Below are 17,263 nucleotides of genomic sequence, written 5' to 3' on the forward strand. Positions count from 1 at the left end.
TTCATTTATATCATTAACCTCCCCTAGGTAAAACAGGTGCAAAATAGAGCACACTCACTCCCACTCACACGTAATTTAATATTTAGGGCATACGAATCAAGAATATACATATGTATGTATGTAAAAAGGACGTGATGAAAAAAGAAAAAATTTAAGAGAAGCAGGTAAGTTTGAACAATTTGTAGCGAATTTCCGAATGTGTGTTTATTTCATCAAGATGTGCACGGTAAAATTAAATGCGTTCAAATCAAAGTGGAATAAACTGCATTTACGCGTTGAAACATTACACAAGTGCTTCGTCAAGTTCCCAATGTGTTTCTCCTGTATTTGTGTCCCACTTTTGCGCAAACTCTTACATTCTCTTTGAATATGCGGGTACATATGGCCCGCTTTTGAAAGTCACTTGCAAGCGGCATTTGCATAAAATCGCGGTAAAAATGCCTAAAAAATGCATAAACCCGACCTGATTGAAATTATATATTTTTTCTTCTCTCCTCTTCCGAGGACGTTTTTCCTGGTAATAATTATGCTTTGTCTTATATTGCTTACCTTCTGCCAACCCAAAGCAAACAAAAAAGTACTTAGAACAAGTAAGGAAAGGCTAAGTTCGGGTGCAACCGAACATTTTATACTCTCGCAATTTATTGAAGAAATTTTAATAAGATAACACCCAAATTTACCCACAAATTCGGCACAAAGTTTAATAGAATAACGAAAATCGTCCTATATAGTGTATGAGGGCTGAGGTAATTCCTGAACCGATTTCATTCATTTTCACCAGCTAGGTACACTACATATATCCAGAACTATACACGCACTTAATTTCGCAAAGATATAGTATCTCACATATTAACCAATACATATATGTATGTAGATTAAAGCCCACCGTATTTTTGAAAAACCTATAATTAGGTACATGGGAGCTAGGAGATGTTATTATCCGATTTTTATAATTTTTGGAACAGAGACACACTATTAGAAAAAAACAATTTCCTCTGAATTACATTAAATTATCTAAGAGATTTACCAATATTTTCGGTTAAAATTTACCCTTAGGCGCTGAGTTCAAAATGCCCGATATCTAGGGTCCTGAAAAGTTATAGTCCGTTTTCGACAATTTTTTCTCAAGTGAAGCCAGAGATGATATGTACTATTTGTGTAAAGTTTTATTCCGCTATCTTCATTGGTTCCTTATGTATACATTACAAAGTGAAGGAATCAGATGGAATTCAAAATTGAGTTATATGGGAAGTTGTCGTGGTTATGAACCGATTTCATCCATTTCACATGTGTCATCAGGGTGTCAAGAAAGTATTATATACCGAATTTCATTGAAATCGGTCGAGTAGTTCCCGAGATATGGTTTTTGACCTATAAGTGGGAGATGCCACGCCTATTTTTCATTTTGTAAAAAAATCTGAGTGCAGCTTCCTTCTGCTATTTCTTATGTAAAATTTAGTGTTTCTGACGTTTCTCGTTAATGAGTTAACCCACTTTTAGTCATTTTTAACCTAAACTTTGTATTGGAGGTGGGCGTGGTTATTATCCGATTCCTTTCATTTTTGGACTGTATTAGGAAGTGGCTAAAAAAAAAATGACTGCAGAAATTTTGGTTTATATAGCTTTATTGGTTTGCGAGTTATATACAAAAAACCTATTTGAGGGCGGGATCACTCCCACTTATCCAAAAAAAATACATCCAAATGTGCCCCTCCCTAATACGATCCTATGCTCCAAATTTTATTTTCATAACTTTATTTATGGCTTAGTTATGACACTTTATAAGTTTTTGGTTTTCGCCATTTTGTGGGCGTGGCAATGGTCCGATCTTGCCCATTTTCGAAAGCAACCTCCTCAGGGTGCCAAGGAATACGTGTTCCAAGTTTCGTTAAGATATCTCAATTTTTACTCAAGTTATCCGTTGCACGGACAGACGGACGGACGGACAGACAGACATTCGGATTTTGACTCGTCTCGTCACCCTGATCATTTTGATATATATAACCCTATATCTAACTCGTTTAGTTTTATGACTTACAAACAACCGTTAGGTGAACAAAACTATAATACTCTCTTTAGCAACTTTTGTTGCGAGAGTATAAAAACACAGACAACGATTAAAATTAAACTTATGAATGGATTTGCTTCACGTACGCTTACAAGTGATCCCCTCAACACATACTAATATATGTACAATTTACAATAGTCCGTTGAGTGTTTCAGAAAAGGTTAAAATTAAATAAATACATTGGCATGACAACCGACAAATATCAACGAAATGGCAAATGATAGTGCAACCACTGGAAATGATGGGTCAAATTGAGAGAACTAACAAAAGAGAACTGAGAAACGGTATATTACCCGCAATAAATGCTTGGAAGCCGAAGGTTTGTATATGTGTGTATACCGCAGGGAAGAAGTGTTCCATGAAGTGCCTATAAATTATGCAAATGACGTAAAGGGTATTCTGTGAAAGCTAAGGCATAATGGAGTATTTATTTAGGCACTTTTGTAGAAAGAGAAGCATACTTGAGGGCGCACACCGTCGAATATAAATTAAATTGTGCAAGTAATTTGATAAACTATTCATTACCTTACTTATTTGCGGATAGGAAATTTAAGATGGAGCTTTATGTATCTGAACATACAAACATATGTATGGATATATTACTGTTCATTAGAGAAATGCTGTTACTTAGGAGCAAGCAAAGATTTATGTTTAATATTTTGTAGAAGGGATGACGAATAATTTTATATTTAGAAGCATTTAGAGAAGAGTCTGGCTGACTTCCTAAAAGTTTTTATGTAATATGATACAAATATACATTCAATACTTTGTAACGTTACTTGTTTTAAACATTGTATAAATTAGACTGTGTATATAAATTTACTCAAACATTTATTAAAGATATTCGAATATTTGTGTTTTAAATTTCTAATTAATAATTCAACGTAGATGGCTTTGCTTTTAAGTTCATTGTTTGCTTAAGGCAAATGCCAAATGGCATAAAACTTTATTATTTATTTGGATGTTCTCAAATATTAAGCGCATGTGAATAAGCCAATTAAGACAATTATACTGAATTTGATACAATATATTATTTATTAGCATGTGTGTACATATACCAAGGAACAGTGAGCAACAATCACTAATATAATTCAATTATGTATGTATGTATGTGATTGGCGTTGCAACCGTTTAGCCGGTTATAGCCGAATCGACGATAGTGCGCCACCTCTCTATCTCCTTCGCAGTTCGGCGCCAGTTGGAGATCCCAAGTGTAACCAGGTCGCTCTCCACCTGGTCCCTCCAACGGAGTGGAGGCCTTCCCCTTACTCGGCTTCCTCCGGCGGGTACTGCATCGAACACTTTCAGGGATGGAGTGTTTTCGTCCATTCGGACAACATGACCTAGCCAGCGTAGCCGCTGTCTTTTTATTCGCTGAACTATGTCAATGTCGTCGTATAACTCGTACAGCTCATCGTTCCATCGTCTGCTTTATTCGCCGTTGTCAATGTTTAAGGGACCATAAATCTTCCGCAAAACCTTTGACTCGAAAACTCCTAGTGCCGTCTCATCGGATATTGACACCGTCCACGCTTCTGCACCATAAAGAAGGACGGGAATGATAAGCGACTTGTAGAGCTTGATTTTGGTTCGCCGAGAGAGGACTTTACTGTTCAATTGCCTACTCAGTCCAAAGTAGCACCTGTTGGCAAGAGTTATTCTGCGCTGGATTTCGAGGCTGACATTGTTCGTGTTGTTGATGCTGGTTCCCAGGTATACGAAATTATCTACGACCTCGCAGTTATGACTGTCAACAGTGACATGGGAGCCAAGACGCGAATGCGCCGACTGTTTGCTTGATGACAGGAGATATTTCGTACTGTCCTCATTCACCTCCAGGGCCATTCGCTTCGCCTCCTTATCCATGCGGGAAAAAGCAGAACAAACGGCGCGGTTGTTGCTTCCGATGATATCAATATCATCGGCGTACGCCAGGAGCTGTACACTCTTGTAGAAGATTGTACCTTCTCTGCTTAGCTCTGCACCTCTTATAATTTTTTCCAGCATCAGGTTAAAGAAGTCGCACGATAGTGAGTCACCTTGTCTGAAACCTCGTTTGGTATCGAACGGCTCGGAGAGGTCCTTCCCAATCATGACGGAGCTTTTGGTGTTGCTCAACGTCAATTTACACAGCCGTATTAGTTTTGCGGGGATACCAAATTCAGACATCGCGGCGTAAAGGCCGCTCCTTTTCGTGCTGTCGAAAGCAGCTTTAAAATCGACAAAAAGGTGGTGTGTGTCGATCCTCTTTTCACGGATCTTCTCCAAAATTTGGCGCATGGTGAATATCTGGTCAGTTGTCGATTTTCCAGGTCTAAAGCCACACTGATAAGGTCCAATCAGTTTGTTGACGGTGGGCTTTAGTCTTTCACACAGTACGCTCGATAGAACCTTGTATGCGATATTTAGGAGGCTGATCCCACGGTAATTGGCGCAGATTGTGGGATCTCCCTTTTTATGGATTGGGCAGAGCACACTGAGATTCCAATCGACAGGCATGCTTTCTTCCGACCATATTATGCAAAGAAGCTGATGCATGCACCTTATGAGTTCTTCGCCGCCGTATTTGAATAGTTCTGCCGGTAATCTATCGGCCCCCACTGTTTTGTTGTTCTTCAAGCGGGTAATTGCTATTCGAATTTCTTCATGGTCGGGTAATGGAACATCTGTTCCATCGTCATCGATTGGGGGATCGGGTTCGCCATCTCCTGGTGTTGTACTCTCACTGCCATTCAGCAGGTCGGAGAAGTGTTCCCTCCATAATCTAAGTATGCCCTGGACATCGATTACCAAATTACCACCTTGGTCTCTACATGAGGATGCTCCGGTCTTGAAACCTTCGTTAAGTCGCTTCATTTTTTCATAAAATTTTCGAGCATTCCCTCTGTCTGCCAGCTTCTCAAGCTCTTCGTACTCACGCATTTCGGCCTCTTTCTTTTTTTGTCTGCAGATGCGTCTCGCTTCCCCCTTCAGCTCTCGGTATCTATCCCATCCCGCACGTGTTGTGGTCGTTTGCAACGTTGCAAGGTAGGCAGTCTGTTTTCTCTCCGCTGCGAGACGGCACTCCTCATCGTACCAGCTTGTTTTTTGTCGTTGCCGAAAACCAATTGTTTCGGCTGCAGCGGTACGCAGTGAGTTTGAGATGCCGTTCCACAGTTCCCTTATACCGAGATGCTGATGAGTGCTCTCAGAGAGCAGGAGTGCAAGTCGAGTAGAGTATTTCGTGGCTGTCTGTTGCGATTGCAGCTTTTCGACGTCGAACCTTCCTTGTGTTTGTTGACGGGCATTCTTTGCTGCACAGAGGCGGAAGTGCATCTTCGCTGCGACCAGATAATGGTCCGAGTCTATATTTGGTCCTCGGAGCGTACGCACGTCTAAAACACAGGAGACATGTCTTCCGTCTATCACAACGTGATCGATTTAATTCCGCGTGTTTCGATCAGGAGACAGCCAAGTAGCTTGATGCATTTTCTTATGCTGGAATCTGGTACTACAGACGACCATATTTCGGGCCCCAGCGAAGTCGATCAGCCTCAGGCCGTTTGGCGATGTTTCGTCATGGAGGCTGAATTTTCCGACTGTTGTGCCAAAGACACCTTCTTTACCCATCCTGGCGTTAAAATTGCCAAGCACGACTTTAACGTCGTGGCGGGGGCAGCGCTCATAGGTGCGTTCTAGGCGCTCATAGAAAGCATCTTTGGTCACATCGTCCTTCTCTTCCGTTGGGGCGTGGGCGCAAATCAGCGATATGTTGAAGAACCTCGCTTTGATGCGGATTGTGGCTAGACGTTCATCCACCGGGGTGAATGCCAGGACTCTGCGACGGGGTCTCTCTCCCACCACAAAACCAACACCAAATTTGCGCTCCTTTATATGGCCGCTGTAGTAGATGTCACAAGGACCCACCTTCTTCCGTCCTTGTCCCGTCCATCGCACTTCTTGGATGGCGGTGATGTCAGCCTTTAGTCGTATGAGGACATCAACCAGCTGGGCAGAGGCACCTTCCCAATTAAGTGTCCGGACATTCCAGGTGGATGCCCTCAAATCATGATCCTTAGTTCGTTTGCAGGGGTCGTCATCAAAAGGGGGGTGTCTCATCCGAGGCTTTCGTCGATTTTTCATTGGTACTTCGTTTTTATGTGGTGGGTCCCAAGCCCTACGCACAGCCGCATAAGCGGGCTTCGCCTTCTCACTTTAGCTCGCCTTCAAACGGATGTCTGTTGGCTACGCAGAGGATACTTGGTCTAAAACCGGAAGTCGTGAGCTGCTTGAACCATGTGAAGAAGAATCGTTTCTGGTCACTCCCAAGGGAATGACAATCAAAAACTTTCCTCACTTGCGTGAACTTCTACACATGATCCCATCCTCCTAATTCAATTATACCCGTATATTAATCAGTCAAGCAATTAATTAGTTAATTAATGTATTTATATGATTCAGCTGACACATAGAATACGTTGAAGGGCAGCAGGAATGGACCCAGAATACTCTCAGGGGACATTTTATTTCGTTAAGCTGACAGCGACACCTTATTTTCTTATTCTCAAGACGGGGTTATAACTGAACTCGTCCAAGGTTCTGTTCATATAGTGGTCCAAAGAGAGAATTCCTGCTGAATCTGCCCGAAGTAATATCTGATTCATAGTTGTTATCTCCAAAAATTACAAAAAACAAAAATTTATTTATTCAAAACAGTATTGTTAGTTCTAAGTCTATCTTTTCATCCCATCTGTCTAAAGCAGAAGTATATATCTTTACCTCATTCAATTTGAATTTTTTATTATTTACGTTTTTTATTGTGTATCACTTGTGTGTGAGTCCACGCGGCAATGTTTGCCAATATTCCAACAGGCGAGTGCGGCATGTGTCAACAACAGTAACATCGCCACCAATGGGCGCCAATAAAAGGGCAATCATGCTTATCCGTTGTAGGCACAGATGGATGCTTTAATTTGACTTGAATGCCGCGACAAATGGGCACATAAGAGGACAAGCTAAGAGCCCGGCAGAAAATAAGCAACACATTGCCGATTTTAGCACAAAATTTTATTGACAATGAGCAAAGCAGTTGAGCTTTGTGCCACCGCCATTCCTTTTACACGCTCATCTTGCGGCATTTCGCAAGAGACTCAATGGTGTTTTTGTGCATGCTTTAAAATTGTAATAAAAATTCTCTATGTGCATATCAAAAGTTAATGGCTTCGTCACAAGCGATTGCATATTGGCCGCTACAAAAACATAACAACACATGGCAATATTCACACAGGGAAGAAGGAGGAGAGATATTGATGGGAAGCTGCCTCTAGCAATGAGTACAAGGCGGAAGGACTGCCTGTGGCCTTCCGCGCATTGGCAATTGCCACCAATTAATAACAACCGTCGGCAAGCTAAGCTCCAGGCAACATTGTTCCTTTTCCTGCCGTCGCTGGTAATACTCGCGTATTCATATTAACGTTGGACCACTTGTGTTGCTCCGCTTGTTTATCCATATTGTCAGTGTTGGTTTTTAATTGAATGAACAGTTAATTGCTGTAAGATGGAGCAAAAAGGGAGGGCCTGATATATATTTTGATTTCTTTTTACTTTTGTTTTATTTTGCGACATCTTCCATTACAGAAATCGTCATATTTAATTCAATTAATTAAAAAAAGGCGTTTTTGTTCGAGATCATTATTTTTTTCAGAGTTTATGAGCTGTTACTTTGTAATTATCTTAAAAGTACATTTATTTGTTTGAGCTCTGCTCTCTTTGTCGGCTTGTCTGTATGCGATATTATAATAATTATTTTCCGAAATCCAAACTATTGAGCTCAACAAGCAATGAAGGAATAGAATAGTCTCGAAGGAAACATACGAAACCAAATGTAAAGAGATATGAAAAGCATTGGATAATAAAAGGGGGAAAGAGATATAGAGAGTCTGAAAGACAGCTACAAATCAAAAGTCCGAAAAAATAACTATCCCTCCCGTGTTTTAAAGGCATTCAAAATAATTTGCATACTTTCTATTCAATAACGGATTATCTGTAAAAGTCTCTGTGATACACTCGCCTGGTGTCATACCCATCCTTTCTCTAATACTCTCTAGTTTTATAGAACTAAGATCACTTTAATTAATATTCGCTAATTCCAGTAGCTGGTGTAATTACTAATAGTGATATTAACATGAACTCATACTTTTCCTCCATAACACCCCTTTTATTGGAACATCCAACTTATTAAATAGTAATTTTTACTTTTGCTCACTAATCACTCCTAATGTTTTCACTACCTGCGAAAGTATCAGCTTCGACACGTTTAAAATTCCTTTCGTTTTTTAATGATGTATAGAAGCATTTACCTTGTAAACGCTTGTAAATTGGGTCGTTTTAATATCTCCGGAACACGCTCTTTGCTTCAGCCTTATTAACTCAGTATAGTTTACAATCACAGTGTTATTTAGCCAAAATCGTAAACGCATGCACACATACCCACCTGGAAATGAAAAAAGACGATTTTGCATACGGACAATTTTTTATACATAGATTAAGTGTAGAATGATCTGATATGTTCTGAACAGAAAAAAAAATTTCATCCGAAGTTATTAAATTAATTTTATAAAGAGTGTCCAAGATCTGCAGTACAGACCTCACATTATTATTGTCAAATCACGAGCTTGGAACTAAGAATTATCATCACCGATTTTCGGATCGCCTTTAAGTTGAAACCATCCCACATTTTCCTAATGGGAGGAAACGTTTTGAACATACTCATTACACTCAGCTTGGTATTAAGGCGTGGTGTGTGCATGGCAAGCGCAGCAATGCGGAGAATTGTTGAAATTCTGTAGGCAATCAGCGAACATGCACAACTGACCGACAGACAAACAAGCAAATAAGCAGCAACACACTAAATAAACAGCGAACATGCAACAAGCAGTAAATAACAACAACCCGCAGTAAGAACAACAAGTAGACAACAACTGCTGCTAGGCAATGCAATGCGCAAACAAATCGCATAAATCGTTCCGCGCTACAAATATTCGCTGATTCTCGAACTTGGAAGCGGAATTGCAGGAAATTGACAGATTGACTGGCTCTCTGGGTCCTTGGCATGCACCCATGCTCATGTTGTTATGCATTAGAAACACTTTAAGCACACACTAACGCTCGCAACAATCATCGTCATCGACAAAAAACGCACAAAGAGAAAAAAACACGAATGCACGCTCATAAGTGAGGTATGTTCACTTATGCAGATATGGAGCCGCAGATATGGAGGAGCGGAGCCGCAACTGCACGCACTTATGCTCGTGCCAACTTAATTACGTGTGGATTGTGCCAGGGAATAAAGACCCACGTCTTGGATATCGGCGACATAGACGCGCGCACCTTATACCCACTTCGAGTAACCTGCTCCACAGAGTACGCAAATAGAAATTATCTCGTGTGTACCCCTCATATTATATCGCTTCCATTTGTTGCGCCTGTCGCACCGCCAACGCAACTTAATAGCCGATGCGCGACGCCTGCCGTTCTCGTAAGCAGTTAGATTGTGGGGCCTACCACCAGTGGCAGGCAGTAAGCGTGTACCATGAGTACACAACAATTACAAAGTGAAGCCACAAATGTATAGAAGAGAGACAAGAGCTAGTCGTTACAGCGATATGCTTACTAGAGAATACTAAACCACTGCTCCTTTGTGCCTTTTTAATTTAATAGTATGTATTTAAAATATTTCTAGCATTGCCTTGAGTGCGACTGATCATTTTCATATGGCGTTAGCAAAGTAGGCTCTAAGAGTAAGCTGAAGTAAGAGAGATGTTTTGTATGGAGGTGGTTAAATCAATTTCAAGAGGCCTCATGCTGATTTATGGGTTCTACTAAGGCATTATCTACAACATATTTTCACAACGGTCGCATTCCTGGCATGCAATTTAAAATAGTGCCTGTATATTTTTTAAATTTCTTATAAGAACCCCTGATACATATATTTAGAGTATGCTTGGTGGTAAAAGTGGAGAAAGATGCAAAATAAATCTAAAACCTAATACTTATCTATCTAATTAATAGTCGAATAATACCTTGATACCTTCAGCATCATTCAGAGAGGTGATTAATCATATTCTTGTTCCAATATCATCAAATTGAGAACCGACCGGAGTACCATTGTCATCTTGGGACTTATTACAGTTCAACTGAATTTCGCGTGGACTTAATGATCTTAATCATCAGCTTTTGCTGGCACAGGATCCTTCTCAGGTTAACTCACGAAAAGTCTATTAAGATCATCTAGTTTATGAGATCTTAAAAAGTTTGTTAGTTGCCTCAGGGCTCATTATAAGAAAATGCGAAAAAATCAATTGGGAGAGTGGCATTTGGTTTTATAAAAATCAATTTTAACGAAATAAAAGCAATTTCTCCTATCGTACCATTATCTTTTCGGCTATCTTTCGCGCTTTATTTTTATTTTTGATAAATTTTGTGCCAGCCTTAATAAATTCCATTTGTAACGTAAACTTTTTATTATGACACGCGGCGCGCTTTTCACTCATGAAACGCCCATTGATAGGTCATAAAATCATTAAACGTGACAAGTCTTCCTGTGCCAAGAATTAATGCGGTTACATAAATTCCACGGGAAGCTGCTGTCATTCAGGAGCTGTTGCCACAACTTGGAGCAGTGAGGCGTGAACGTTCTTTGCAGCGGAATTGCCACCAGCGTCTATCAAATGTCTATCCTCAATTTTATTGGCACTTAACGTTGTAGGTATACCGAAACATTAAAATATGAGGAAAATAAAAATGAAAAAATTGCACATCCGGGGGAAAACTATGAAATGACGGCGAATACGTCTACATATGTATGTATATGTAGTTAGAGGAGTCCTCTAAAATATGTGTGGCAAATAATTTAATGGAGGTCGCCGAGCACCGTATATGACCTAACTCTGTCATTGTACGTGAGACTGGACTTGCCACAGTCCGTCAGTAAGGTTTCATGTAATTTATGCGCATAAGTCCCTTTTAATGTAGTCACTCACACCGCTAAACTGATTCACACCCATACAGACTACCCTTGATCCCCCACCAAATGACCAAGGTGATGCCGGTGTTTCGTTCCGGCACCTAAAACATAAAATTGAAGCTTTAAAATAAAACTGTCACCCTTCATAAATGGCAGCCACGTGTGTTGCTGCTTATTTCGTACCGTTAGCGTGAACATTAAAGTTTTTTAAGTATGTATGTGCGTGGTCATCGATTTTACATATTAAGTGGCGCGTGTTGTATAATAATAAATAAGCTCTGGTGAAACGGATATTTGAAAATTTTAGAAAATGTCGGTAGTAATTACATTAAATAAATTACGAAGGACTTAAAATCACACTGAAATAAAAAACATAAGAGAGCAAGTAACAGAGATTTATTACCCACCTATTTAAATTAGGCTTGGTTTCAGAACTACTGCTCAAGGCGATGCTTTGTTATAAGAACAACTACTAAGAATAGAAGAAAAATCATCAGGACGAAACGCTTTTAGCCTATCATAATTGCATATAGCCATCTAATATAGATTATATCCTCTGTAAGAGTACTGAGTTGTTTCAACCTCAGGCTAGCGAAAGCTATATAGAGGAGCAGAAAGTAAATGGACCGCTTAAGTACATAAACTATTTATCTTGCAGCCAAGCGCATTCCACAAACCCAAGCCGAGAATGACTATAAACGCCTTTACCACAGAACAGTCATTCAACTTCGGCAAAAGCTTTGCAACAGCAATGGCTGATACAGATTTCGAAGCTGTCATTTATTCAACTCATATTTTGCATAATTTGAAAAGCTCGTGGTTAAATGCTTCAGAGGTGTAAGTTCAGCCACCTCTCGCCAATTTAACTATAGGCTCTTTATATCTCAAATTACTTCCTATTTCAGCATGAATTCACATTTCTTTGTATTGAAGCGGATGTCGACTTGTCCGAAAATGTTGTTTGTGCGGAATTTGACACTCTAACTTTTGTTTTCCTTCCGTTCAATTTTTTCCACATTCAGCTCTTTTACTTAAAAACTTTTGACTTGTGCGTTTTAGTACACAGCTCCCAACTTGATAATACACAAAGGCCAACGGACCAAAAATGCGCACAGATTTGTGTGTTTTCCTGTAACATACATATATTTCCATATTATTACTTATACTGGAAAATATTTGTTTGTTATATGTTTACAGATTAAATGAACCACACGCAGGTAATAATTTAGACTAAGACCTTTAGATCTCTAAAATATACCATTCCATATATTTATCGATCAAAAGTTGCAAATTAAAGTTTCTCTTTGCTTGGACAAAATGAGTTATATTTATGTAGAACCCAAAATTGTATAATGTGTCTAAGTTCTATATAGCACAAATACGATTTTTTCGATTAACTGTACAAAAAGAATTCTCTCCGTATACGAGGGCTGCTATATATATTTCGGGCCTAGGCAACACTAAGTGTTGCCAGGTGCAATCTGACATTTCCATTGGAAAGTTTGACATTTTTTAGCATAACATCACTCAGAACGTTTTGTCATTTAATCGTGAATTATTTTATTTACAGGGAATTAAAAAATTCATCTCGGCGAAAAAATGGAATTAACTCGTGAAAATTTTCGTGCGATCATTTTTCACAACTTTCGACGTGGATTATCGCGACAAGAGTGCATCGATGAACTAAAATCTTTAAATGGCTATGAAACACCATCCTATAGCACTGTGAAAAACTGGTACAACGAATTCAATCGTGGCCGACGCTCGCTCAAAGACGAATTCCGTCAAGGTCGTCCAAAAACAGCCGTTGTGCCAGAAAACATCGATGCCGTACGTGAACTGATAATGCAAGACCGTCATGTAATATACCTTCAGATAGAGACATGCCTATGCATTTCTCCCACCAGCATACATTCGATATTGCATGAACACCTGGCCGTAAAAAAGGTTTGTTTTCGTTGGATCCCGCACAATTTGACAATCGCTCAAGAAAAGGCTCGTGTGGATTGGTGTAAAGAAATGCTGAATAAATACGATCGCGGTGCTTCAAAAGACGTTTATAAGATCGTCACAGGTGACGAATCATGGATCTATGCGTATGAGCCCGAAACAAAACACATCGACCGTGTGGGTCTTCCAAGACGAGCCAAATCCAACGAAAGTTGTTCGTGGAAGAAACACTTCGAAGCAAATGGTCGCCTGTTTCTTCGGCAAAACTGGTCATGTGGCGGCTGTTCCGCTTGAGCAACGTAGGACGGTCAATTCTGAGTGGTACACCACCATTTGTTTGCCTGAAGTCTTCAGATAAATTCGAAAAACGAACAAGAGAAGACGAATCAGTGTGCACCATGACAATACGAGCTCTCACACATCGGCTCAAACCAGCGCCTTTTTGACCGGCCAAAACGTCGAATTGATGGGTCATCCGCCGTACAGCCCTGACTTGGCACCCAATGACTTCTTTTTATTCCCACACATCAAGAAAATAATGCGTGGTCAACGATTTTCATCGCCAGAAGATGCTGTTGAAGCATTCAAAAACCATGTTTTGGAGGTGTCTCAATCGGAGTGGAAAAAGTGCTTCGAAAATTGGTTTGAGCGCATGCAAAAGTGTATAAATCTTGATGAAGAATATTTTGAAAAACAATAAAACCATTTTTGTTGATAAATATTCCTATTTTCATTATTAGGCCAGAAATATATATAGCAGCCCTCGTATATTCCATTAAAGAATTGTTGAAAATTTCCAATTGCAGTCTGATTGAAGAACCGATCTAAGTATTACAAATGTTTCTAAGTAAACAGGCATCTAAATATAAGAATAACCGAAAGAATGGAAATCTTTGTCAATAAAGAAGCTTAATATTGTATAAAAAATATCCCGCATTTAACAAACCAATCAATGGTGTGTAGATTATACTTGTCCACGGAAATGGTCTCTTCAAATTTTTATTACTTTAAGATTTAAGCTCTGCCATTTAATCTTTTTCCCCAGTGTACTATTTGCATCACTGTAATAAATTACGTATTTAAAAATGGAAAGTTGCAAAAAACTTTTCGCCCACAAACATTTCCAACGCCTTCAACAGTGCCTAACTTCGCACAATAAGCATAAGTATTTACTTATGGATGTACTCGTAGCTACATTCGCCCTGCAATTGTACATGCATCAACACAGTTATCTAAATACAAGTGTGCTTGGTTGGGTATTTTTCTATATGCAGAGAAACATTTAAGTTTGTCTTCTAAGCTGTTACCTGTCAGATTTGGTCCAGTATGGATAATGCATTTTTGTTGCAACTACAAAAATACAAAATGGCAGACAAACAGTATTGCCACTCTAACTCTCTCTTCTCTGACACCGTGGGTGATACATTTCAAAGTTGTCTCTAGTCACCAATACTCCACAAGTGAATGGAGAACGAAAGTTTTAAAGAATTAAATTGCTGACTTACTCAGTTAAATGTAATTTCGCCGAATATTGTTACTAATTTGAATTATATTTCAAAACTGAAGAGCTGTTTGTCTTGTTTCATCTGAAGCATATTCTTGAATGCCTACAAATCATGAAAACACTTACCTGTTTATAGTTTAAGTAATGACTCAGTGCACGCTCATTTTCTGATAGGAGACGTTTTAAATTAGTTATTTAGTTTTTTTTTTAAGTCCTAACTCCTTTTTCCTATGTACATTATATCTACCTGGTATGAAAAATCTCAAGCTTTCTGCGCTTTCGGTTTTCATTCTTTCATTTTCTATTAATAATACAAATCATCTTTACTATGCAGAGAAGGAGTTCTAGTTTCATGTTGTATCAGTCTAATGAATTCATTCACAGCGAGACGATCAACACATTGACAACGAATCTACAAAAAATATGATGCATTTCTAGCTTTAGTTAATAGCTTATTTTAAGCTGCAACAAAATTTTCTGTATGTTGGACTTCCTGCATGAAAAATGTCAAGTCAAACTTTGAGTACGTAGCAAGATCACTTAATAATTATCTTTTAATGATAGATCAGGCGAAATATCAAAAGTCTAGATTTGATGTAGACCTAATTGAAACATTATAAGCTTCTCATAAGTTGCACCTCACAACCCGGATCTTTTGAAAAAAAAAATCATTAGTCCACATTATTGTTGTCGCCTTTAAAATAGTCCTCATTTGCTATTATGCACCTATGACAGTGCTTCTTCTGATCGTTGAAACACTCATCAAACTCGATTTTTCGGATAGCCTTGGCTCATTCAGCGGTTTCTCGTTTGCTTCTAAAGGGTTCATGTCTGGCGAATTTGGAGGTTAGGGAATCGCTACAGTATTGTTTTTGGTCAAGAATTAACGAACAAAATTCAATCTACAATTTTTTTAATTTAACATTTTCTTGAGCAACTCAAGCGCAAACATACAATATTGCGAAGAAAACAATAAATAAACAAGGATCTAAAGTCATATCCAAATACGCTGTGAAGCATCGTGTCCTTCGACTCACATGCTCTTGCTCCGCTCCACACTCCACATCATCACCTTAACACTTTTCTTTGCTGCAAATTTTTGCATCTCAGCCACTTCACTTTGGCTGCCAAACCAAGCGAAAGTTTTCGAAAAATCACTAAACGAGAAAAACCGAGAAAGTCTCAAACCAACATGTGGCAACGCGTGTGTTTATCGCTTTGCGGCTGCAACGTCTGGGGGACTTGCCGTAAGTTATGTCATCCATATACGCTACAACTTTTTGTTTTTCCAATGTTTTTTTATTTTTTTTTTTTGGATTTCAATTTTGTGTTCTTCATTTGATTAACTCGAACCCATACAATCGCACACACACTCACACATAGCCACGTACACGCTCAACAATTGTTGGAATTTGTAGAAAGTTCGTATTTTTGCTCATTCTTGACTTCCTAGTCACTGATTTGTGAAATCTTACAAGAGGTGTGCCAACAGGACGAGTGAACAAATTGATTTGATTGCAAAAAGGTGGAATATTTTGTGGATGGAGATTGTATACTAATTCTAAATTCAAACCCGTGGTGAATTATATAAAGTAAGGTATAGGGTGTACTATTAGTGTAATAGATGTTTTTTTTAACGAAATTATTCCTTATTTGCGATCCAGCAAGTGTTCTCAAAGTTTTGGCTACCTTATCTTTTGAATTTCTTGTTGAAACTCGCTTTAATGCGTCCCAAGTTGTATCGAATGTAGGGCCAACCATGGGAAATTGCAAGAAGTGAGAGATTCAATGAAGCGAAAGAACTTTCCATTGCAGTTTCTAGAACTTCTGTAGAAAGTATGATATAGTGGAAGCAAAGTAAAGGAATGTCTGCTATGGCGTATGAATCCGAACATTTTGTGCTGACAATAACTGACAACTCGGCAGCATTCAAAAACAACAAGATTATCTTTTCATTAAAGTGACAATGTAGAAAAAACAGACTAATCAAAGAAGAAACGCCTAATGCTTTATTGTGATCCCGACTTAAATCGTTTGGAGGAATATCACGCCTAATAGTAAGGTCTAGCATACTCCACTATCGTTGAAGTCTTCATTGAAATTGGTGATTTAGAGACTTATATCTTATACAAATTGTCAACTCATTAAAAAATGTTCAACTACCTCTTCACTTCAAAAAAAAAACTAACAAAAAACATGTAAGGAAGGACTAAGTTCGGGTGTAACCAAACATTTTATACTCTTGCAAATTAAACAAAGAGCGAGTTGGCACGGGAGACTCACGTTGGTCTTGAAATGAGCTTAATATTCTTTATGCTTCATTAGATGACTTTCTGAACAGAATTTAGGGCAAAAAACAATAAGTTGAAAGAACGCTTCTTGTAAATGTTAGAAGTGTTGATTTCTTTATATCGACCATAGATAGCTCTATTTTTTGGGTGAGTTATGCAATTGACTTACCATTTCCATCTCTTTTTTGTTAATTAAAGAATGTGTCGAGTTGAATCGACGTTGGGGCCGATGTTGCGTTAAAGAAAAGTTACTGTCTTTTCGATTTTTAAATTTACAAAATTTCAGTATATTCAATTTGATTTCGATTTATGTATACATCAAATATATGTGAGGGTGTGATTTTACAATATTTGTTAATTGTTTTATGTATATTTAATTAGTATCCAATGTTAGTATAAATTTATTATAATAACCTGTGTTGTATATGAATAATTCCTTGTGTTGT

The sequence above is a fragment of the Zeugodacus cucurbitae genome, chromosome 6, assembly GCF_028554725.1.
Source record: "Zeugodacus cucurbitae isolate PBARC_wt_2022May chromosome 6, idZeuCucr1.2, whole genome shotgun sequence".
Taxonomy (NCBI): domain Eukaryota; kingdom Metazoa; phylum Arthropoda; class Insecta; order Diptera; family Tephritidae; genus Zeugodacus; species Zeugodacus cucurbitae.